The 26,695-nt window shown below is 41.8% G+C and overlaps 1 pseudogene; it reads left to right on the top strand.

The window, feature by feature from the left end:
• Positions 1–348: 348 nt before the first annotated feature.
• Positions 349–26,695, top strand: LOC127508344 (tripartite motif-containing protein 16-like protein; annotated as a pseudogene).

Raw genomic sequence — 26,695 nt, 5'->3', positions numbered from 1 at the left:
TAACTTGCCTCTATCTCTCGCATCTGTCTGCACTGTAGAGTCAAAGTTTACCGCCTGGAATGCACTGACTTGATTGGCTGAGTGGTATCACGTGTGTGTTTCATCATCCACTAAACCACTACCGTAAAGACTACAAAAGCAGCGCCGGTAAAAAAGAAGCGCCACATCAGGTTTTAAATCATAGCCTTCTGTTTTGGCTGTAGGTCTGGGTCTGTATGGGACGGCTTCTGTGTCCGGACTCGGACCACGGTCCGTCTGTTAGTGACCTATGCCATATACGATCTTCCTGAAAGTTTGTCTAATGTGTTATCATTAGACTCCAACATCATAAAAACATGTCTCCTGAAATACACAATGTGTCTTAAAGAAGGATGTTTACACCCGAGCGAGATTTAAAAGGACTAACAACCTTCCCAAATCGTGATAATTCACATTGTGAAACCTCATCAGATACGAATGGCGGAACATTTGAAATCGTAACCTTTGTGGATGGTGCATAAAGCGGAGAAAGTTGTACAAAAGCATAATTTATAACAAGACCACTCACTATTAAGCGACTTAATTTTGTTCTTTCAAAAATATCACAACAGCCTTATTCATACGCGACAAAGATAAAATGTTTTTATGACCGATCTGATCCCCAACTGCGACAAGCACGTCTTCTACTGTCGCACCGTCTTCAGGAACACACCTGAAACCATTTCAAAGTGGCGTCTCGGTCACACAAACCCAAAAATAATGCTCTTTTAAATGTACACTTTCCAAATCACAAGCAGTTCACGCATAGCAGCCACATATTGCATGATGGGTTCACAGAGTATCAGGAATGAGGAAGCTGCTTTACAGACAAATTTTTTTTTTTTTTTTACATATGTCACTCAAACACTATTTCAGCTCCTCAGTTCATTGAAACAGAAACTGAAAGTATTGTTGATATGTTGTGTGTTTGTGTCTCTCTGTATTTATGCAGTAAAATGGCAGAAGCCAGGATTTCTCAGGATGAGTTCACGTGTCCAGTGTGTCTGGGGCTCCTGAAGGATCCAGTGGCCATTCCCTGTGGACACAGTTACTGTAAGAGCTGTATTACAGGCTGCTGGGATCAGGAGGATGAGAAGAGAGTCTACAGCTGCCCTCAGTGCAGACAGACCTTCAGTCCAAGACCTGCTTTAGTTAAAAACATCATTCTGGCTAAAATGGTGGAGAAATTGAAAATTTCGGCTGACTGTTACACTGGAGCTGGAGACGTGCAGTGTGACGTCTGTACTGGAAGAAAATACAAAGCCGTCAAGTCCTGTCTGGTGTGTCAGAAATCTTACTGTCAAACTCATTTTGACCATCATGAGGAAGATCACTCTCGTAAACCACACAAAGTGATTGATGCCACTGGACGACTGCAGGACATGATCTGCCGTAAACATGATAAAGAGCTAGAAATGTTCTGTATCACTGATCAACAATGCATCTGTGTGCGGTGTAAGGAGTGTGAACATAAAAACCACAACACTGTATCAACTGCAGCACAGAGGACAGAGAAACAGGTATGAACTGAGAGAGATTCTTCACGCAGAAATGAAAGTGCTGTCTTCATTTACTTACCGTCATGCCGTTTTGACTTACTTTCTTCTGTGGAATGTAAAAGATGGTATTTTGAAGAATGTCTCATCTATTTTAGTCTATACAAGTCTATATAAGTCAATGGGGTACAAAAGTTTCAAGCTTCGAAAAAGAGACAAAAGCATAAAAGTAATCTAAACAACTCCAGTGGTTAAAAAAAAAGAAGTGCACTTAATTGTATTGACGTGCACTTTTAGTGTACTTCAAATTAAAATTAGATTTAAAAAGAAAAAATCTGTACCTGGAGATAATATAATATTAATGAAATAAAAGTACATTTAAAGGGTTAGTTCACCCAAAAATGAAAATAACATCATTAATTACTCACCCTCATGTCGTTCCACACCCGTAAGACCTTCATTTATCTTCGGAACACAAATTAAGATATTTTTGATTAAATCTGATGGCTCAGTAAGGCCTGCATTCAATGCAATGACATTTCCTTTCTCAAGATCCATAAAGGTACTAAAAACATATTTAAAACAGTTCATGCGAGTTCAGTAGTTCTATGTTAATATTATAAAGCGACAAGAATACTTTTGTGCGCCAAAAAAACAAAATAACGACTTTTCAACAATATAGTGATGGGCCAATTTCAAAACACTGCTTCAGAGCTTTACGAATCGAATCAGTGACGCGGATCTCCTATCAAACGGCTAAACTACTAAAATCACGTCACTTTGGCGCTCTGAGTCACTGATTTGATTCGCAAAGCTCCGAAGCAGTGTTTTGAAATCTCCCCATCACTATATTTTTGAAAAGTTGTTATTTATTTTTTTTTGGAGCACAAAAATATTCTCGTCACTTTATAATATTAAGGTAGAACCACTGAACTCACATGAACTGATTTAAATATGTTTTTAGTACCTTTGTGGATCTTGAGAGAGGAAATGTCATTGCTGTGAATGCAGGCCTCACTGAGCCATCGGATTTAATCAAAAATATCTTAATTTGTGTTCCGAAGATGAATGAAGGCCTTATGGGTGTGGAACGGTTACATGTGTAACCTGAGACGTTCCCTTTCAAAAGGGAACTCGCGCTACGTCAGAGCGCTAGGGGAATGACATACCCATGCCGCCATGCTGGGGGGAGTGCATGCCAACTTATGGCAGTGACAGCTGTCAGAATCAAGCAATTTCCACTGAAACACCAGACCTACTCCGGGTCACAAATGAGCTGTCAGTGACATCACTCCCGGCGGTCAATGCCCAAGCTATAAGCCTCAAAGCCACTTATTGGGGGCTGGCTCCCAGCTACCTGCTAACTAGCTTTCTAGGGCTTGCAACATTGGAGCTCGCCCACAGGGAGATCTCCTAATACTCAGGGAGGCCTGCTGAGGCCAGTTACCTGATAGCAAGACTAGCTAGCTGTCCAGGGCCTGCAACACTGGGGCTCACCCACAGGGAGGCCTGCTAATTCTCAGAGAAGCCTGCCAAGGCCAACAATTGAGATCAAGCATTCGCTAGCTGCCAGAAACCCACATTGCTGGGGACTCACGCTCAGAGAGGCCTGCTGAGGCCTACTATCTGAAGCAAGTCTATGCGCACCTACCAGAAAACCCATTACTGCTGGAGACTAGCCTCCAAGGTGGCCCGCTAGATAAACTACCCTGAGGTGGCTCTCAAGGCGGCCTGACGAGGGCCAGCTCACCACAGAGCAGCGGCCCTTAAAACCACTCCCAGCGTGGGAGGAGGCCAGCTCACTCAAAACTTATGAGAGAGCTCTTATAAGAGAGCTGAAATCCTATAATCCCTTCCTATTTTTAGATGAATGCCCATGCACATCCTACACAGGGAACAGCGGTCTGTAAAGAAATGCATTAGTATTTAAATAGTTTAAAAGACCTGGAACAGTTCGACCTGCGGCCACAGGGTGGCAACCTACCATCATCGAAAATGTGGGGTCTTTCTCCCTTACAAGCCTGAAAGGGCCTTATTACTATCAAAGCCAATGGCAGGCCATCAGAATCATAATTTTCTCATTATCGGCCCAGACACAGACCTGATGCAAGAAGTGCCTGGGGTTAAACAAGAACTGAGTGGGTAGTTCTGATCACCCACAAAGTGAGGAGATCCATCGATGATGCTGACCACATTCTTGATGGATCACCTCCCTCAGTCTTCTGGCCCTGTTAGCGGCCCTCGGGCCAGGACGGGCCAGGTCCAGTCTGTCTGGATGAGGACTCAGACCTCAGCGGTATGCACGTGTTGAATGCCGCTGAGCACGGATGTGCCAAAAAATTCAGAGGGTGAAACCGGCGCAACAAGGCCGTGGTCTAAGCTAGTCCCTCAGCAGGTCAGCCTGGTACGCCTGCAACACAGCCATCGTGTGCAGAGCAGCACCAGCCTGACCCGCTGCCAAGTATGCCCTGCCATTTAAGCAAGATGTCACTTTATAGGGGCTTAGATGGCATGAGTCTGAGCTTTCAGTGTCGATGTCCACCCAAAAAACAAGATGGTTAGCAAACCCTCTCATCAGTGGGTGGCATTGACACATACCCAGACCTAAGACAAGACCTGCGGCCACCTACCACCATAGAAAATGTGAGGTCTACCATCCTTTCAAGCCTGAAAGGGCATTTTTCTTTTTGTAGAATATGGGTTCCTCCATGGAAGGCTCACTAGAGCTGTAGGACTATGGCCAGAGAGAAACCGATCATCATTCTCTCCGAACACGCTGCCATGGCTACTGTAATCTTCCGGCAGCGCGTTCCATAATCCCCAACAGCTCAGCATATGCGGAGCAGTGTGGCTGAGAGGATTCAGAAAACTCCCCCTTCTCTTTCCTCCTCAGCCATCTCCTGCTCAACTGGAAGAGCCACCTGAGGATGCAGATGACAGTGCAACCTCTCCCAGCAGCTCTGGCTGCGTTTACACTGGCACAAAAAATCTGATTTTTTGCTCACATCTGACACAGATCGGAATTAGTTGCACACGTGTAAACACAAAAATCTGCACAAGATCCGATTTTTTTGCATCCGATCTGAGCCACTTCCAAATGTGATTTTAAATCAGATACATATCCGATCTCTGGACATGCAACCTATGTCTAAACACGCATTTCCCATTGGAATTCCAAGCCACCACAAGGCGAGGGTGACACGTTTGCTTATAAAAGGTAGCTTTAATGTTGTATTTATGAAGCAGACGTGTCTGTATGCACTCGCACTAAAAATTCGCAACTTTATTATTGAGGTAGAAACTTTATATGTCTATTTTTTCCTTGAAAGAAATTGTGCACGCACACACACACGTTCAGCAGCTGAATTTCAGCCTCTGCCCGGTTAATTTAAAAGAGACCGCCATGTTTTTTATTTTTTTATTTTGTTTTATTTTAATAAACCAAAAGCTTCACTGGGTAGGCTACCCTCTTGTGTGCACGCTCTCCTTCGCTCGCTCTCTCTTTATCATTCATTCAAATAAATGTAATCTTACCTTGCTACTTTATTTCCCTTCAGAATTGTAGGTCTAACGACTGTAGATAAAATAACAAACGCAAATTACCTTTATTTTCCAGTCTGTATTCGTTTAGTCAGAATTCGTGCTGCAAAACATCCATGACACTGACAGCTGTTAACTTATCCATTCTGGCAGGTAATCGTGACCACCCAACATGAAATATATAAATAATTTTAATAGAACGGCCATTCAAAACCCGAGGGCATGCAAAGCTATCAATGACAATCATTTTGGGCGGGAATTAATGTAAACACAGATATCGGATACCAGTTGCGTAATACCAGTCGCGTAATAATATATCGCAAATACCAGTGAATGTAAACACACTGGCCAAAAAATCGGATATGGTCAAAAGATCGGATCTGTGCATTAAGACTTGCAGTGTAAATGCAGCCTCTGTCTCTCGAGCCACCGAACCACTCAAGAGGTACACGCCCATCTCAAACTGTTCGGCAAGCTCCGAGAACCCCATGACCTGAGTCTCCGCTCTGCCTCAGCACGAGCGGGACCAGCGTCACCAGGTCCAGATGCTGAACTCTCTTCCCTCGAAAAGAGAGCCAGATGAGAACGAAGCGTTCTCAAAGGAAAACGCTCACAATTTGCACAGGCAGCTCCCTTGAGAACTTCCCGTACTTCCTCTTCCCCCAGACAGAGAACGCACTGCTCGTGTGTGTTATCTGCTGTCAGATAAAGAGGACACGGTTCCACACACTTAGTAAACCTTCTAAGCTTCTCTGTGCATTTCATTATTGCCACGATAGTGCTTCACACATAACAGTCCCTGAAGATGAAAAGAGAATGACATGTTATCTGTGCGCCCCTTATATACTTTTGGGTCATATATACTTATGATGTCATGGGCTGTCACCGGTCAATATGATATTGCTGAGATTTGATAAGTGTTTCAGACACCAGTTCACGCGGAGGTGTTTCTCCTAGCGCTCTGACACAGCACGAGTTCCCTTTCGAAAGGGAATTGCTATTTACATGGCGGAATATAGACACCCTCAACCTGACAAGTTAGTTTAAATACGTGTGTATTGCCACGATTGGTCAAATAATTAGCTAATTTCATTTGTCATTACTGCAAATAGGTACATTGTAATACTATTTTTTTTTTTTAAATTTAGCATGTTTGTGTCCCTATGTGTATAACAAGGCAGAAATTACTATTACTTTTACATAACAAAAAAAAAAAAAAAATACTGCGCCATTGACTTTAATACCTTTAACAATACACTTTATTTATTTTTACACATATTTCAAGACAATAGAATTATGAAACTACATATGAAGATGTACTAAAGACCTACTTAAGTGGATAAAAAAAAATCACTCTTAAGTTCAGCTATTTGCTTTAAATATAAATTTAAACTATAATAGATTTTTAATTTAATGGCAATGCAATTACGTGTCTGAAAACATTACGTTCAGTTCACACTACAGTATATTCTTTTAAAGTATATTATTTCCATAATAAGTACACTTTTTTTTAAAGTATGCTAAAGTATACTTGTTTTAAGAGAAAGCCAAATTTTAATTCACAAAACAAATCAAATCACTGATCAACTCGTGAACACAGAGACCAAAGGTGTGTCCGACTTCATGCAGTGCTGCGCAGACCGATTGGCTACTGACTTATAGCAGTGCATGCTGGTTAGAAATTTTGTCCGACTTGAGACAGCTCCGACGCCATGTCACTGTGACATATGGCATCAAAGTGCATTGAGAGCGATTCAAGAGCAGACAGCTGAGTCAGTCAGCGCAGCTTTTCTTTTCTTTTCTTTTTTTTGTCCTATGTTTAATTGTATAATTCAGTTATTTAAAAAAAAAAAAATGTATTACAATTGCAAACAGTTCAGAGATGACATTAAGAATATACAACTTTGTATACAGTACCCAAAATGTATCAACAATATGTTCAATGTCATCTGATATAGAATATAGAAAAAAGACCATGAGGGTAAGATATTATTTTATAGATCAATTAGAGTGTACAAATTAAAGTCATTACAAATTGAGGTTGTTTTATTTTTAGTAGGGTCAGAATCAAAGTATCCAAAAATAATGTATTTAATGGTTACGGATATATCTTGCTGGATATTATCTTTAATAGATGTGTCAATATTTTTCCATAGCTGTTCAGTGTAGAAACATGACCAAAATAAATGTTAGGCAGTTTCTGTGTGAACTTGGCAAAATGAGCATTTTGTATCAACATTAGTTATATATTTAATCATAAAATATTTACCAACACGTGGTGGCTTGTAGAACTGTAGACTGTGCCATGTTGGATGGTAGGACAGCTTTAATGCCCCCAGGGGCAAACTCCAGGCACAAAGGAGATATAGACAGTGCCTGGAGATCCCCCACTCTCTTAAAAGAGAAATAATAGCGAGGAGAAAAGACATCTTAAGAGTCAGTTTCTAGCTTCAAGGACCACCGCCAGATCCCAAGCTGGGACTCTGGTCTGAGTCGCAGGTCTCATCCTCCATGCACCACGAAGGAAACGGCTGGTGCCTCCTCAAAGGCCCATCACTTATAGAGGTGTGGAAAGCCACAATGGCAGCCACGTACACCTTAAGTGTGGATGGGGTAAGACCAGCAGAGAAGCGATCTTGGAGGAATTCCAGCACTGAAGCTACCGTGCAGTTAACTGGGTCCAAACCACGCTCTCAACACCAAGTAGAAAACACATTCCACTTTAGGCCATACAATCTCCTCATGGATGGAGCTTTGGAACTGAGTATGGTTTCAACTACTTCAACTGACAGGCCAGCCTCTAGGTACTGAGCCCCCTCAGGGGCCAGACCCACAGCTTCCACAGCTCTGGCCGAGGGTGAAATATTGTGCCTCCCGCCTGAGACAGCAGGTCCTTCTTTAGAGGGACCTGCCAAGGAGGGCCTGCCAGGAGTGTTATAATGTCCGCAAACCACACTCGGGACGGCCAGAACGGGGCTACTAACAACAAGTCGACCCCTTCTCTCCGGACTCTCCCAGGAGCAGAGTGATCGGCAGAAAAGCGTACAGGCATTGCCTCGGCCACGTCTGTACCATGGCATCCAACCCCAGTGGGGCTGGATGCATGAAAGAGAACCACAGTGGGCTGTGAGATGTCTCTCGACACGCAAACAAGTCCACTTCCGCTGGGCCAAACCTCTCCCATATCGACTTTACCACCTCGGGGTGAAGCCTCCATTCCCCGGGCCTCAGCCCCTGCCTCGACAGGATGTCTGCTCCCTGATTCTGGTCTCTGGGGACAAACATTGCTCTGAGAGACAACAGTTTCTCCTAGGACCACAGGAGGATCTGGTGCGCCAGTCTGCATAGAGGGCGCAACCTCAGACCCCCTAGTAATTTAGATAGGAGACCACCAAAACATTGTCGACTAAAACATGGTGACCCCTGAGGTCTGGGAGGAAGCTTCTCAGAGCTTTGAAGACCAGCATTTCTAGGCAATTTATGTGCCAAGAACGATGATGGTCTTGCCACAGACCTCTCGCAAAGCGGCCGTCCATGCCCGTGCCCCAGCCCATGAGAGGTGCATCTGTCTAAACAATTTCCTGGTGACACGGCGCTCCCAACACTGGGCCTTGGGACAAAAACCAAGGTTTTTCCATATGGACAGGCAACAAAGGCACCTGCGCGCAACCCTGATCATACGGAACGGGTTTCCCCTCAGGGAAAACCCCTTGGTTTTCAACCACCATTGTAGGGGCCTCATGTGCAGAAGGCCAAAAGGTATTATGTTGGATGCAGCTGCCATGAGCCCCAGCAGTCTTTGAAACTGCTTTATAGTGATGTTGTGGCCTAGCTTTACCCTGGAGACAATTGGCAGTATGGACTCGATACGTGCAGGAGACATTTGTGCCCGCATCATAGTTGAGTCCACACTACTCCCAGGAACGTAGTTCTCTGGGTAGGCGTCAGCACGCTCTTTTTCGTGTTGAGTCTCAACCCCAAGCTTTGAAAGTGGCCAAGGACGACACCTCGATGCCAAACTGCCATTTCTCGAGACTGGCCAGTATAAGCCAGTTGTCGATATAATTTAGCACACAGATGCCCTGAAGTCTCAGCGGGGGCCAGGGCTGCATCCATGCACTTGGTAAATGTGCGAGGGGAGAGTGCTAGACCGAATGGAAGAACCCAATCTTGGAACGCTTCGCCCCCAAAAGCAAACCTTAGGAACTTCCTGTGGATGGAAGGATGGATATGTGGAAGTATGCGTCCTTTAGATCTATTGTAACAAACGAGTCCTAAGACCTGATCTGATTCACTGTGATGGGAATCGTGAGCATCTTAAACCTGAATCTCCTTAGAGACAGTTCAAGTGTCTCAGATCTAAAATCGAACGCAGCCCCCCATACTTTTTTAGGACTATGAAGTACCGGCTGTAGAATCTGGACTCCCTGTCAGGAGGAGGAACACGTTATATTGCCTCCTTTGTCAACAGGGAGTGAACTTACTGTTCCATCACTCGACCCTGCTCTGGGTCCACTGCAGTCCAAACCACCCCGTTGAACTTCGGGGGGTGACATGCGAACCGCATTTTGTGTCCTATTTCTACAGTATGCAGGATAGATTTGGGAGGTTTTGCCATGCCCTGATAAAATCTATTTAGGGAACCAGCCAGGCTGGTCTTGTGTGTTCTTGGAGCATAATTTTCGATCCCCTGAAACGGATGACCAGCAGAGAAGAATTTCGGTATGCGGATGGTAGCAAGTAGCAAGGTAAAAAGCCCTTGTGGTGGACAAAGCAGCGCGTGTTCGCCAGAAATCGATGTGTCCTGAAGCGCACTTGATGTAAGGATACAAACATCGATTTCCTGAGGAGCGATCCTTGCTCGTCCCTACCCGGACGCTGACATCAGGGCTTTTTTCCCAAAGCCTCCTTTGCAAGAAGAACGGTCCTCAGATCTGTTTCCCTACTCTAAGGCATCAAAGTCAAAGTTTATTTATAAAGCACTTTTTTAAAACAGCAAGTGTTTATCAAAGTGCTGTACACACATAAAATAATAAAAATATCAAAGATACAAAACAATCAACACCACGAAAGAAGACACTAAGACACAATGATAGAAAGCAGCTCTGACATAGCATCAAATGCCAGACTATAAAAATAAGTTTTTAGGCTAGATTTAAAAACATCAAGTGTTTGAGCCTGTCTAATGTAGAGGGGCAAACTATTCCAAAGCTTCGGGGCCGCCGCTGCAAAGGCTCGGTCACCCCTGCTCTTCAGCTTTACCCGTGGTACAGCTAAAAGCAAATGGTCAGCAGACCTAAGCACTCTTGATGGTGCTAAACCATTAAGAGATTTAAAAACAAGTACCAAAATTTTAAAATGAATCCTATAATGGACAGGTAGCCAGTGAAGAGACGCGAGAATGGGGGTGATGTGTTCCCGCTTTCGTGTACCCATCAACAGGCGAGCTGCCGCATTCTGGACCATCTGCAGTCTGGAGAGAGAGAGGCCGGGCTAATACATAAATAGAGGCCATTAAAATAATCTAGGCGACTTGGAATAAAAATGTGTACAATTCTTTGAAAGTCTTTAAAAGACAAGAAGGACTTTACCTTGGTGAGTTGTCTCAATTCAAAAAATATTAACGCAGGTTCTAAAGCACTTGCCCAGTCATAAACCTTCATTCCAGTGATATTCTTTTGAGCTCTTTTGTATTGTGTCTCATTTCTCTTTCTGCGTTTTTTTTTTTTTTCTTTTCTTTTCTTTTTTCCAAATCTGTCTCCACGACCGTCATACACCCCCTAATGCTAATTGGTTACACGTTTGTTGTTGGTATCGGACTGACTAACTTCCAAACAGTGTAGTTGAAAAAATGGATACCCCACCTTTAACACAAAAGGGGCGTGTAAAAATGTTTTTACTGAACACATGATATATGACGTTAGACTGTCTGTACCAGGGGTTTTATTTGTTTTTAAAGATTTAATTGTTTAATCAATTTCTTTTTAAGTAGCCTAATGGGATAATCGCAAAAGGCTTGATCAGTGTTACTTAATTGATTAATGAAAAATAATGATCATGAGCAAGCTGTTTGTGAAATTTAGATGTGTATAAATCGTGACAGAATTTGGCACAAAAATTGGCAATGCCTTTTTGGTCTTCACATAGGCCACGTACACACTGCAGCTAAATTCGGTTGTCAGTTCACCTTTTAGTGCTTAATCGCGTTCTGTACAAACACAGTTCAATAAAATACGAGAGTGACAATTCTACAATCGAATTAACTCCCGAAAAATACAGGTAGTGACAACTGCATTTACAGAAATTCTATGCAGTGTGTACGGAAATGAACTGAACAACTAGTTGTTAATGACGTTTTTTCTCGTTCATCTGTATGTGCGGTGAATCACAGGGAAAGCACGAGCCTTGACTCATTCGAGTTGCCAGATCTTGCTAGAAAAATCAGCGTACAAGAATAAGCCCATAATAAACCAAAATAAATCCAAATGCTTTATGCTGAAAATAAGACCAAAATATCGCGATTCATGTCTGCTCACTTTAATAACTCAACCCGTTTGCTTTATGAGACGAGCTTAAACAACAAGCCCAAAAGCGCTTATAATGAGTGATCATGGCAACACACAAAGAGCGCGCCATGTGAAACAGGCTGTACATGTTTCACATGACTATTTTAGATAGAAGATTTGAGATTTTACATATTATAATACTCTCATAATTTTTTTAGTCAATTTGCTACTAAAAGTACATATTTACCAATTTCCTATTTCCAATTACTGCAAAAATTGTTTTTCTTATTTGTTTTTTTTTTTCCAATAATTAGTGATTATAAAATTAATTTTAACCTTTACTTCCTTATACTTAGGCAATGAATTATTCAATTTCCAATATGAGGTAGTTCTATGCAAATTAGCACTATCTGAAAGAGGAATGCATATAGACATGCATTTGTGATCAGAGAGAGGCGATTAATATCAGAAGATACATTCACTGTAAAAAAAAAAAAAAAAAAAAAAAAAAATTACGGTAAAACAGCGGCAGCTGTGGTTGCCAGAACTTTACCGTAAAAAAAAAAATACAGTAGCAGCGTTAATTTTTTTTTTCTTAATTTACAGTAAAAAAATGTATTCCATTAACTGATATAATGTTAATTTACCAACCTAATGAAGTATTACTATCTGTTTTGTACCTTTGTAATGCACTAAAAAAACCACCAAACACAATGGTGATGAGAGTCACATGATGAATCCAAGTTCATCACAAGCAGCTTTTCCACAAGCTGAGAATGACAATACTAATATAGAAGGTGCACACAGTATCATTCACACAAACACTAAACACCACCATGGTAACACACATGAAATTTAAAAAATGCAATAAACATTAACTTAACAACATTAGATGTGACGTAAAACCCTAATGTACATTACTGATTAGAAAAAACTAAGAGTTTTCTAACAGAGTTATTTCAACAAAAATACAAAAAATGTGACATGTTAGGCAGGGAATTGTAGGAATGTCAATTTTTCACTGTAAATTATACGATGACTTTTTATTTTTTACTTCCAAAAACTGTAAATTTAACGGTATTTTACCGTAAAATTACATTAAATGCACCGTTAGATCTATTACAGTTATTCGACGTATATAGTACAGAAACTTTCTGTAAACCAACTGTTTTCCACCGTAGCATTTTTACAGTCTTTTACCATTAAGCCACATATTGATACGAGACTGTTTTGAAAAAGAATTATTGATCCATGTAAATATTTTTTGAGAAGGATGAGTTTCTTTCCAACTCTCAAGTAAAGAAAATTGTTGCATAAACCTCTTTAAGTACAAACTTGAATAATCAGGTGACTTTGAAGGCCATCTGTCTAAAATGTTATCCAAAGCCACGTTAAAATCCCCTCCGAAAACTAAAAAAGAATTTGGGTATTTAGTTAGCAGTTAAACACATAACATTACACATGTTCTTCCACTTGATCATTAAGATTTTCATTATCTTTTTGTTGATTTAAACCATAAATATTAACAATAATACCTGTTACAATTAAAAATTGCAGTACAGGGCAATTATTATGTCCACCTGGATCACAATTAGAGTATACAATCTTCCCATTAAAATGGTTTTTAAGAATACAAACACCAGCTGAGTTACTTATTCCATGAGCCATCCATAAATCTGTTCCCCACTGAGATCTCCAGAAAACATAATCCTCTTTGGTTGAGTGCCATTCTTGCAAAAAACAAAACGTCTCAGGTTACGTATGTAACCATGGTTCCCTGAGAACAGGGAAGGAGACACTGCGTTCGGAAACGCATTGGGGAACGCCATCATGTGAACCGGTGTCTGAAAGCAATTGTCAAATCCTACCAATCCTATTGGCCGGCGACAGCCTATGACGTCATCATAGCGTGACCCAGAAGTATATAAGGAGCACCTAGAGAACCAGTCAGTACCTTATCGTCTGAAGGGACTGTTCAGCAGGCAGCCCCGATGCATGGCAGGGAAACGCAGTGTCTTGTTCCCTGTTCTCAGGGAACCATGGTTACATACGTAACCTGAGACAGAAGCTAACTCAGACCAGATCGTAGAGATGGGCATCCCGGAGAGCAAAACTCAGCTTAGCACTTTTTTACCCTTACTAATGAGGGGAGTAATACTCTGCTCAATCCTAGGATCTACTCAGCGCATGATTATTTGCACTGAGGAGGCTGTGCACTCCAAAGGAACCCAACAAGGGGAGTACATTTAACAGCCTGGGGGCTGATCCTCAATAGGGAGGCCTCAGAGAGGCCTTCAACCACTGACCAGCTTAGGGAGCTAAGTACTATGCAGGACAGCCCTCAAACAAGGGGAGTACAGAGCTCGACCTAACAGATAAACCATACTGTAGGCACAAAATCATGGAGGCCCAAGAGGGGGCCTGCCACGTGACACAAATTCTACACGTGTAAAAATACATTACAGCAGCCTTGCTAAAGGCCAGCATGCGCTCAGTCTGCTTAGAGAACACCCAGAAATGGGAGGAGGCCTGTGAAGGCCACACACCTGAACAGCTTGCTTGCTGATAAGCAAATCCAGCAGATTAGACTGAGGGTGCCCACATAACAGCCTACCTAACACAATCCGACGAGCAGTGCACTCAGTAAAAACACTTTTTACTCTTTAAAGCAAGAGGAGTACAACATACGCCAACACGCCCTGCAGGAGGCCCAAAAAAGGGCCTATGACTTCCAATCAGCTCACGGCAGTGTTCTAGGCTCTAAGGGAGCCAAGTAGAATAACCAAACTTCTCAAGTGAGGTTAACTAGCTTAATTCAACCTGAGCCATCATACCACCAGGTCATGTACTCGGTAAAAACACCTTTTTACTCTTAAAGCAAGAGAAGTACAAACCTACGCCATCATGCTCTGAAGGAGGCCCAAACGGGGCCTACAACTCAGAATGACAAGTGGCGTCACTTCTAGTGGCAATTACTAAGCTCTCAGGGAGCTACATATAGAACCAAACTATTCATTGAGGTTAACTATCCGCTTGTTAAGTCAAGACGTAAGGAACACCGTTTCTGGGTCCAAGCCTCAACTCGTTTCACTTCAGAATGCCATCGCGACGGCCGTTTATGAGTGCTATTTATTCATAGTAAACGTTTAACATTTTAAAGTTAAACATTTAAAATATTTACAGTCTACACAACAGTCTCCGTGATCACAGCATCACAGACATTAATATTTTAATGATTTATAAAAAATGAATCACTGTCTGGCCATCTGAGATTTTGGTATGGAGATAAAGGTTATGATTCTTATTTTTTGATAGTATTACACCACATCATGTGTATATATTAGCAACACCCACAACAAGCCTGCGCCATCATGTTCTTAGGGGAGGCCCAAACCAGGGCCTGCGACGCCAGAAGACACGTGGCATCAGCTAGTGGCATCTGTCTAAGCTCTAAGGGAGCCTAATCTGAGAACCAAACAGTAAAGTGAGGTTACCTAGCTTAACTCAACCTGAGCTTAAATCTACACATTCCAACAGGCAATGTACTCAGTAACAATACTGTAAACCCTGAAGTAGGGAAGAACAAAGAAATATCTCTGTTATCTCTGAAGGAGGCCCAAAAACGGCCTACCACTTCAACAGACATGGACATAAATCTGTGGCAGTGTCTAAGTTCTAAGTGAGTGAAACTCTGACCAAAAACATCCACCAACAAGAGCTTGTGACACTTACAAGCTACAGTGCTTAGAAAGAGGCTTGTCTGACGAAAGCCTTCAACACCAAATAATGCAACAGAATTCTTGTGACAGTGTTTAAACTCTAAGGGAGCTAACAAAGCAACCAAACTGACTAGTGAGGTTCCCAAGGCGAACTCAACCTGAGCTATACATTCCAGCAGGCCATGTACTCAGTAAACACATTTACTCTTAATGCAAGGGCCATAAACAAGCCTACTACTACAGAAACAGGTGCTAACCTGTGGCAGCAATAGAGTATAGCTCACATTGTGTAGGGCAAAAACTAGAACTTAAAGCATAAAAGTGATGCTTTATTTTCATTCATGCCATCCTGAACACAAGGATGGATGCCTTATACCAACCAGAAGTTTACACATCTGTACTGAACCCTAGGGAGCGGGAGCTGGATAAAGCTGACACCGTTACACTCAAACTTGAATGTTAATTCAAGGGGTTCAAGGGAAAGGCAAACACAGTATGAATGAAAATTCTAGACAAGTGGGGCCTACGCAACACTAGCATTCTCTTATCCACCTAAAGATAAGGGGCCTATCACCTGAGACAACGGCACCAGGGAGGCTAATGATAGCCTGCTACCTTAGCTGCTATCTATTTTGCACCTACACTAAAGGGTTAAAGGGCTTTTTGGCCTGACAACTCAGAAAGAGAAGGCCAGAACTAGGAAACTATACAACCTAACAAGGGAAGTAATGATACAAGGGGGAATGCAAAGCAAACACCTAACCCTAGTTCTTAGCCTAGGCCAGCTAAGCTGTGGGCCCATAGGCACACATAAGCATAGATCTGCCTGGGGTTAAAACTCAGCCTACAAACTCATGAGAAAAGAGGCTACTCTAAACTCTAAATTAAGAGCTCAAAGGAGCAAAGCTCAACCCAAGCCAACAATGTCAGGCGGCCAGGAGGCCGACGCTAGACATAGATCTATCTGAAGTAAAGAGTGCTAATCTCAAAACAACTCTAGCTATGACCAGAGGAGAAGCTACTCTACCAATGGTGGCTGTAAAGGTGGCCATTTTGTTTGCCAAGCCAAAAACAATCGTTCAAGCCAACCTAATGGTTTTTAAACTTCAGAGCCCTTAAAAACCCCTTATTCTAAATTTTCCTCTCTACACGCCCAGGAAAAATGATACAGGAAAACTTAAGGTCAGATATACTATAATGTAAATATAGACCCAGCTTACCTTCCTGCGGCTCAAAGACTCCTAATGTGTAAGGGATGGAATCTATGGTCCTATTAAGCCTAAAGGAGCCCTTTTACTATCAAGCCGGAAGGTGGGCCATCAGAATCTTATTCATCATGGGACCCGTTCTTAGCCTGACTGTAAGAAAGCCTGAGCGTGTTACATTTTAAAATTCCATGACCAGGAGGTGGAAGAAGAGAGGAGAGGGTAGAAGTGAACTACCCTCGCAGAGAGGAAACCAATCACTGATGCTGCTGGCATCTGTGGTTGATTTACCTCCCTCAGATCCTGCTTCTTCTTCCTAGAGTCCCGCCTTCTCTGGGACTTACTCCGAGGAGGAGGAGGTGCCCGAGAGGCAACACTGGACCTCTGGCCCTGTCTTCGATCCTCGAATCAGGACGGGCCAGGACCTCCTGTCTGTCTGGGCCCAGGATCGGATCTGAGCAGTATGCAGTTCGCCTCTCTGAATTTTCCTACCACTGCCTCGACAGAGGTACCAAAAAGTTCAGATGGCGAAATCAGTGCGAGGAGAAAGCCCTTTTCTTTCTCCCCGATGTCAGCCAGGTTCAACCACAGGTGTCTCTCCATGGCCACCATCGCTGCCATCGATCTTCCAATCGAAGCAGCGGTTTGCTTAGTGGCCCAGAGAGCCAGATCCGTGGTGCAGCGCAGCTCTTCTACCACCTCAGGGTACAGACCCTGCCCCTGATCCAGATCCTTCAGCAAGTCAGCTTGGTAGGCCTGTAACACCGCCATGGTGTGTAAGGCCGCACCAGCCTGACCCGCTGCTGCGTATGCCCTGCTATTCAAGCGAGAAGTCACTTTAAGGGGCTTAGAAGACAGGACCGGAGCTTTCAGTGTCGGGGCCTGCCCAGTGACGAGATAGTTTGCGAATGTCTCGTCAATAGGGGGCATCGACACATACCCATGTTGGCTCAATCCCTCCACATCAGCGAAATTCGCCCACTGATACAGATGAATACAAGCCGAATATGGGTTCTTCCATGCCTTCTCGATCTCCACATGAAGATCAGGAAGGAATGGAAGGCTCACGGGGGCTGCTTTGTTATGGCCAGAAAGGAACCGCTCGTCAAGCCATCCGCGTGCGGCCCCTCTTCTAACGTGCTCCCATGGCAGCTACCAGTCTGCCAGAAGCGCATTCCATAACTTCAAGCAGCTCCGCATACGCAGGGCAGGGAGGCTTTGAAGTTTCATCAGGCTCACCTGCTTCCTCTTATATACTTCCGGGTCACGCTATGACGTCATAAGCTGTCGCCAGCGAATAGGATTGGTAGGATTTGACAATTGCTTTCAGACACCGGATCACGTGATGGCGTTCCCCAATGCTTTTCCGAATGCAGTGTAGAGTTCCCTTTCAAAAGGGAAGTCAGATTTAAATTAAGAAAAATTGCTTTCTTTTTTGTAATGTTTCTTAACCCTCTAGTGTTAAAAGAAATTATAGATAGAGACCTAAAAGGAGTAAGAAAAGCCTATTATAGAGGTAGATTGGACCAGTCTCTGAAACACAAAAAAAGTGAAAAAGTCTTTTCTGATTGCAATAAAAGCCAATTAAACTATTTGAGTTGGCAGAGCACATCAACTCACATGTTGCTAGAATGCCATCTTGAATCACCCCCTACTGGCACAGCTTCTCAATAGCGGATGCAGGAGCTGATGATGACTCAGCTGTTCCACGATTGGCTGGATTCAGGCTTGACAATGATCACGTGTGTTTCGTGTTTATTCTAACACCTTTAGTTCCACTAATGCTCACAAATCTGTATTTTATAACAGTAAAACCTCTTCATGTAGCCACAATGTTATATTGCATCATTTTTATCAAAATAAAACTGATAAAAACACATAGACCCCACTTCATTGGTATTTAAATAGAATAGGCTTATGTTATGATGAACTTTACAAACAGACCCTGTAAGCAGTACAAAAAGTAATGAATGAAAATGTATCTGAAACATCTGTGTATTTGACAAATATTGCATTTATTTCACTTCAGCTGTGATAAAGTATGCAAACACATCACTATGGGAAGCAGAAAGTGTCAGACTTCATATCTCCGTTTTCAGCTCCTCCCCAACTGCAAGTGGCAACTCTCAACGATTGGTTACATCCAGCACAGCTGACATCAAACACACCTAAAATCAAATTTGATGACATCAAAAACATCAAACTTCACTGGTGTTTGTGTCATGACATCATGTTGTCTAGTCATCATGTGACTGTTAAATGCAAGAACCAATGAGGTTTGATATTATTGACGTGTCACCATATTTTATTTGGCCTCTGTAAACAGCCGAGACATTCTTCAAAATGTCTTCTGTTGTGTCTTACAATAGACAGAAAGTCATACAGGTTTGGAACGACATGAGGGAGAGTAAATGATGACAGAATTAAAACTTTAGGGCGAAGTATTCATATAAAACTAGACACTGATGAAATACTGCTGACATTTCAGTTTCATATTCATTCATAATCTCATTTCAGGAAACTATGAATCTGTGGTTTGAACCTACAGTATAAACTTACCATGTTAGATCTTTAACCCTCCACCAATTCTGGATTCATGTAACTTTAATTTTTATGTGATAGTAGTTTCATGTGTCATTTCCTGTTACTGGTTTGTCCTCCAGAAACAGCTGGAGGAGACGCAGATAAAGATCCGTCAGAGAATCCAGCAGAGACAGAAAGATCTTCAGCAGCTGAGAGAGGCTGTGGAGTCTAAGGTGAGTCTGGAGAAGAAGAGGAGGTTGAGACGTCTCAGTTTGGACTCTGTCAGGCCCGCTGAAGCCACTGTGTGATTGTGATGTGTGTCCTAACAGCGCTCTGCACAGACAGCAGTGGAGGACAGTGAGAAGATCTTTACTGAGCTCATCCGCTCCATTGAGAGAAGCTGTTCTAAGGTCACACAGCGGATCAGAGATCAGGAAAAGGCTGCAGTGAGTCGAGCTGAAGAACGACTGGAGCGACTGGAGCAGGAGATCAATGATCTGAGGAGGAGAGACACTGAGCTGGAGCAGCTTTCACACACACATGATCACATCCATTTCCTGCAGGTAACAGAGATCTAGAAGAACAGGATCATAGTGGACTCACAGTGAAACATTTCATGAGAGCAGAATGAGCCGTTGACTGAGATGATTTTTTTTTTTTTTCTGCAATAAATTATTAAGCAAATGCCATTAACTATTTTTTTTCAAATTCAGTAAGCAATTATCATGCAAAAGCTGTTGTATGTAAGCTGCGTACCAACATTATTTGTTTAAAGAAGGCCTGTATGTGCTATTACTTGCCAAACTAAGGCCCGGTTTCACAGACAGGGCATAGCCTAAGCCAGGATTAGGCCTTAGTACAATTATGGCATTTAGCTTTTATTAACGTACTTTATAAAAAAAAACATTACTGGTGTGCATCTTCAGACAAAACAATGGCACTGATATATTTTAAGATATGTCAGTACAAGTTGCTTTCAGGAGAGCAGTGATGTGTTAACTGAATTTGGTTACACTACAGTGTGTAACATTGAAGTTAATTACTATTTTTGTAGTAACGCTTTTCGGATTTTGCACTTTTCAGACGGTCCCTTCGGACTTGTCTCACTGCCGCCTGCTCATAGAGACCAATTTATATTATAAAGGTTGTTTGAGGACAATTGGGTTGTTGTAGCTTGTTGTCTGCATTACTATGATTGGAAATAGCTGTCATTTGTGTTTTAACAACGTTTAGCTCATGAATTATTGATCCGGGAAGTTCGAATCTGTGATATTGCCAACTTTACTGAACTCCTTGGGTGAAGCACTGACCGCATTTCTTTATATTTGAGTCCAACAAGTTCAAACTCTATGAGCCACACATTATTTGTGTGCATTATTAGGCAGGAACACACCAAGCCGACGCCGACGAACTAGTGGCGACGAAAGCAGACTGCGGGGTTGGTTCACACCGGCATTTTCTGGGTCCAAAGTTGCCCTGACACACCAAACCGACGCTCGACACCCGACGGCCAAGTAGCACGTCCGTTCTGCGCCTGCGTAAGATGAAATGCCTTTCCGTACCAGCAGGTGGCAGTAGCTGAACAGCCGATCAGAATGATCAGATGGCCCGACGGACCGACGAGCACCGACGCCAATTCAACATGTGGAATCGGCCGGAAAAAAAAACGACGAAGACCAACTTCAGCCTTCGGTGCGGAAGACCTGAGAAAACTTAGTCGGCCGACGAACAAAAACTGCCCGACGGCTGACCGTCGGCTTGGTGTGTTCCTGCCTATTAACATATGGAGCTGACTGAAACACTACTGTCAGCCAGCAGGACATTAAACAGGAAGTGTTTGTCGAGCTCACAACAGGTTTTGCAAGGGAACGCAAATATCTTTGCAAGGGAATGCAAAAGATTTGAAAAAAAAATAAATAAATAAATTCCTCCCATCCCAAATTTTTTCCACCATCACGTCCCTTTAGGGGCTTCATACAAATCCTAGTCAAAAATCTCTAAATGTTAGCTAATTGTATTTTAATATAAATTTAAAATATAATACATTCATTTAATTAAAATAATTATTTTAATTACACTTTGAAAAATAATTGTCTGAAAGCATTACATTTAATCTGCTCTTAAGTATATTTTTAAATTATATTATTTCTGTAATAATTTTAAAGTATGCTAAAGTGCACTTCTTTTTCTTCAGGAGTGTAAGTGTCAAACACTATAGAGTTTGTAGCATTAAATAATGAATATGAGAAGAATGTATCTGATTGTGTGAAAGTGCTGGATTTAAGTGAGTTACTGAAGATAAGTCGAGTCAACAAGAGCCGCACAGATCTGATATAGTGCAGGTTATTGGCTGAACTGTGGAGCTGATGAGTTTTGATTTCTGTTTTCTGTAGAGTTTCCAGTCTCTTTCAGCACCTCCTGAATCTACAGACAAACCTGACGATCCCTTCAGATCTCTCTTCTCTTCTGATGGCATGAGAGAATCTGTCCGTCAGCTGAGAGACAAACTGGAGGATTTCTGTAAAGAGATCAAGAAGATCTCTGACAGAGGTAAAGTCCTGCGCCTCGTTTATACAGACGTGTGTAGAAAGATCCGAAATGTGAACGTACAGCAGTGAAATGTTACGATTTATAAAACGTCCATTTGCCCACACAATAAAAAGTTCTTAAATGCATCCCACTTTATAAATCACAGTTATGTGTGAACAAACACATCAAATCCACCTACAGAACGGCCACAAATATCCCTTGATGGTTCAGAAGTATGGCATTAATCATCATGGACAAGCATTTATATATGTATATACAGTGGGTACGGAAAGTATTCAGACCCCCTTAAATTTTTCACTCTTTGTTATATTGCAGCCATTTGCTAAAATCATTTAAGTTCATTTTTTTTCCTCATTAATGTACACACAGCACCCCATATTGACAGAAAAACACAGAATTGTTGACATTTTTGCAGATTTATTAAAAAAGAAAAACTGAAATATCACATGGTCCTAAGTATTCAGACCCTTTGCTCAGTATTTAGTAGAAGCACCCTTTTGATCTAATACAGCCATGAGTCTTTTTGGGAAATATGCAACAAGTTTTTCACACCTGGATTTGGGGATCCTCTGCCATTCCTCCTTGCAGATCTTCTCCAGTTCTGTCAGGTTGGATGGTAAACGTTGGTGGACAGCCATTTTTAGGTCTCTCCAGAGATGCTCAATTGGGTTTAAGTCAGGGCTCTGGCTGGGCCATTCAAGAACAGTCACGGAGTTGTTGTGAAGCCACTCCTTCGTTATTTTAGCTGTGTGCTTAGGGTCATTGTCTTGTTGGAAGGTAAACCTTCGGCCCAGTCTGAGGTCCTGAGCACTCTGGAGAAGGTTTTCGTCCAGGATATCCCTGTACTTGGCCGCATTCATCTTTCCCTCGATTGCAACCAGTCGTCCTGTCCCTGCAGCTGAAAAACACCCCCACAGCATGATGCTGCCACCACCATGCTTTACTGTTGGGACTGTATTGGACAGGTGATGAGCAGTGCCTGGTTTTCTCCACACATACTGCTTAGAATTAAGGCCAAAAAGTTCTATCTTGGTCTCATCAGACCAGAGAATCTTATTTCTCACCATCTTTAGCAAACTCCATGCAGGCTTTCATGTGTCTTGCACTGAGGAGAGGCTTCCGTCGGGCCACTCTGCCATAAAGCCCCGACTGGTGGAGGGCTGCAGTGATGGTTGACTTTCTACAACTTTCTCCCATCTCCCGACTGCATCTCTGGAGCTCAGCCACAGTGATCTTTGGGTTCTTCTTTACCTCTCTCACCAAGGCTCTTCTCCCCCGATAGCTCAGTTTGGCCAGACGGCCAGCTCTAAAAAGGGTTCTGGTCGTCCCAAACATCTTCCATTTAAGGATTATGGAGGCCACTGTGCTCTTAGGAACCTTAAGTGCAGCAGAAATTTTATTGTAACCTTGGCCAGATCTGTGCCTTGCCACAATTCTGTCTCTGAGATCTTCAGGCAGTTCCTTTGACCTCATGATTCTCATTTGCTCTGACATGCACTGTGAGCTGTAAGGTCTTATATAGACAGGTGTGTGGCTTTCCTAATCAAGTCCAGTCAGTATAATCAAACACAGCTGGACTCAAATGAAGGTGTAGAACCATCTCAAGGATGATCAGAAGAAATGGACAGCACCTGAGTTAAATATATGAGTGTCACAGCAAAGGGTCTGAATACTTAGGACCATGTGATATTTCAGTTTTTCTTTTTTAATAAATCTGCAAAAATGTCAACAATTCTGTGTTTTTCTGTCAATATGGGGTGCTGTGTGTACATTAATGAGGAAAAAAAATGAACTTAAATGATTTTAGCAAATGGCTGCAATATAACAAAGAGTGAAAAATTTAAGGGGGTCTGAATACTTTCCGTACCCACTGTATACATGATATAGGATGAAATCCATGGAATTTAGGATCAAATCTGATATGTTTGTTTTAAAAATGAGGCCGCTGGAGATTCATCTGCTCTCAGAAATGATCCTCCATCATCTAACATCATACAACATCATATTACAAATGTTTTAGAAATGAATGCATTTTATCTTGTCATTTCTCTTCACACTGTTCATGTCTGTTTATTTCCACAGTCACCTTCACCAACATGAATCCTAAGACCAGGAACGACTTCCTACAGTGTAAGTCACTAAGAAAACAAGCAAAAAAACTCACTGAAAGTATTCAAGTTCTTCTTGTAGAAGGTGAAAGAAATCATGATAGTAGAGATTTATAATTGATCATGTAAATGATGATTTGCACAGGATATCTGGTCAGCTGTACTGAGACACTGATGATACACTGAACATTGAGCCATGAAGAGTTCAGATACATTAAAAGATCAGACAGATTCATAATACCTGATTCTGATGTGTTTTCTCTCCATCAGATTCCCATCAGCTCACTCTGGATCTGAACACAGCACATAAACACCTCTGTCTGTCTGAGAGGAACAGAGTGATTACTAACACTGACACAAATCAGTCATATCCTGATCATCCAGACAGATTTGATTGTTATTGTCAGGTGTTGTGTAGAGAGAGTGTGTGTGGACGCTGTTACTGGGAGATTGAGTGGAGTGGGATTGTGTATATATCAGTGTCATATAAAAGCCTCAGCAGGAAGGGAGGGGGGCAAAGAGTGTGCAATTGGAAATAATGATCAGTCCTGGAGTTTGGACTGCTCTTCCGACAGATACACATTCTTTCACAATAACATAGAGACTGATCTCCCTGCAGCGCCCATCAGTGGTAGAATAGGAGTGTATGTGGATCACAGTGCAGGAACTCTGTCCTTCTACAGCGTCTCTGACACAATGAGCCTCATCCACACAGTCCAGACCACATTCACTCAGCCGCTCTATCCTGGGTTTGCCTTTTGTTCTGGATCATCAGTGAAACTGTGTTGGTGAATAGACTGTAGAGAGATTTTACCATAATACTTGGATCTGCATGATAAATCAGTAACAGTGAGATGTTAATAGCTGTCCCAATTCAGGGGTTGCTGTTTTAATCTACTCAAATAGCTAGCCAAACAAGTGTTAAAAGTCATGGGTCTTTTTTTCTTAAACCCTGCATTACCACTGCACGGCTTCATTTGTTAGGTGGTCTGAGGCAAAACTTGTTTTAATATTTAGTTTTGTGTTAAGTGTTTGTGGAACAAGTAGCAGACAGCTGAGTTTATTAAAATGAGGGCCGCAAATGAGTATTTATTTATCCGGGGCGAAAAACTCAGCCAGTGTGGATTGAGGTAAGGCAACAACATATTTGTAATATTTCCACTAAGCCCTCATTTATTACAACAAATAGCCCTCACCCTATAAAGCCCACAACAATAAGACAACCAGTAGATAGGGCGATAGTCTTTCACTTTGTTGTTTTTTGTAGTCCTGTCATGCAAGAAATGTCTACAAATGTTTTAACCAAACTTGAGTATTTTGTTGTTTAACATTCAAAGCCATTCAATGAGTTAAACTCTGCAGGACTGCGGCCCTCCAGGACCGACGTTGCCTATCCCTGATCTATAATACATATTTTTAGTTTTTCTATTATATACTGTTCATATTTTTTAAAATAATATCTAATATTATATACAGTAACATTTGTGTTGGACTTTTTAAAGTTATAAATGCCTAAAAACAAAACAGGGTTGAAGATGTTCACCTTAAAGTGTTTACCTTGGTCCATTTGCATACATAATAAAGAGCATAAACTATATAAAATCGCATATTAGTAAAATACAAGTCAACATTTGAACCTTTATTGTATTTTTTATTTATTTATTTTTTTCATTTTTATCATTAGATAAATTAGATTACTCGAGTAAATTGAAACCCAATACTTACATTTAAAAGAGTTATTTGGCAATTTCTCTAAAAAAAATCTGTCGTCTCCAGCGCGCGATGAATTCTGTAGTAGGCAACGCGTGAAGGATACATCTGATGCATTTCACGGAAAAGAAGGACGCATTTGCAGGCCGCATTTGAAGGAGCCTTCGAAGGACCTTCGAAATGGGGTAGCCTTCGTCACACCGCGGTGACGCAATTGTCTATACCTTCCACTTTAAACAAGTCTCGGTGCGTCCTTCGAAGGCCGCGTCCTTCAAAGGATTCAGCCCCTGAATAGGGAAACGGCTATCGCATCTCTGGACCAATTATTCATTATACTTAATGAACAGTTTAACAAACTGTGTTAGATTTCTTCTATGTGTGACCCATCCCCTGAAAACTGCAACTAACACACAGGCAGAACCAGGCCTCTGGTTACGGGACACATGAAGGCTGATAAGATTTATGACCCAAAGGAATTTGCGAGAGTTTTGACTCTCACTTAATTCTCATGGAAAAGGACAAATAAACCCTTTTTACCCTATATATATATATATAACCACTTGAGAAATGTATCAACATGTATTCGATTTCACTATGTGATCATTCCTTTATAGAGTTTTGCCTATGTATTAATCCTTGAATGCATGTGTTAATATTACTTGATTAATCAAGATTGCATATATATCATTCTTGATATCTACGAATTTGTATTTTAATGAACTTACATGATCATGTATATTATATGTTGATACCAAAGCAACATATTAGTATTATAAGAATCTTGAAGGTTCTTCTCTTAAACACCCAATCAAATTACATATGCAAATACCTGCTAGAGGACAAAGGATCGTAAAGTTTCCCTCCAAAAGGAACAACTTCTTATTGGCTCTCACACCTCCAGAGGGTGTGACATCTTCAAACTATAAAAGATCACTGATTCTGATGTGAAGATGATGCAGAACTAGAAGTCTTCTAAGGACCCCTAAGTTTGTGCCAGGCTGCAGCCTTGTCTTTCCATTCACCAAAGATCCTATGACTCCAACTTTTTCTCTCTCATCAAGACAACATCAGCAAAGATCAACAGGAGCCTCGACAAATTGCATCAGGACATGCAAGTATCAAACTTAGTCTCATTACTTGATACATTAAGTATCCTTACCCCTTTTAAAGAAGGGTGTGTTAGAACTAAACTGATGGTTTGCTCATGGCTGTTGATCTGCTGAATTTCAAACAATGCTATAACTTTTGCTTTCCTGTATTCTGCTTCAGCTCTCTTTCCCTTGTTAGAGTAGTTTAAGTGTTTAGTTAATAAAGTCTTGT

Source organism: Ctenopharyngodon idella, chromosome 3, assembly GCF_019924925.1.
Source record: "Ctenopharyngodon idella isolate HZGC_01 chromosome 3, HZGC01, whole genome shotgun sequence".
NCBI lineage: Eukaryota > Metazoa > Chordata > Actinopteri > Cypriniformes > Xenocyprididae > Ctenopharyngodon > Ctenopharyngodon idella.
Note: the sequence above shows the minus strand (reverse complement) of the source record. Positions and strands in the feature narration are given on the sequence as shown.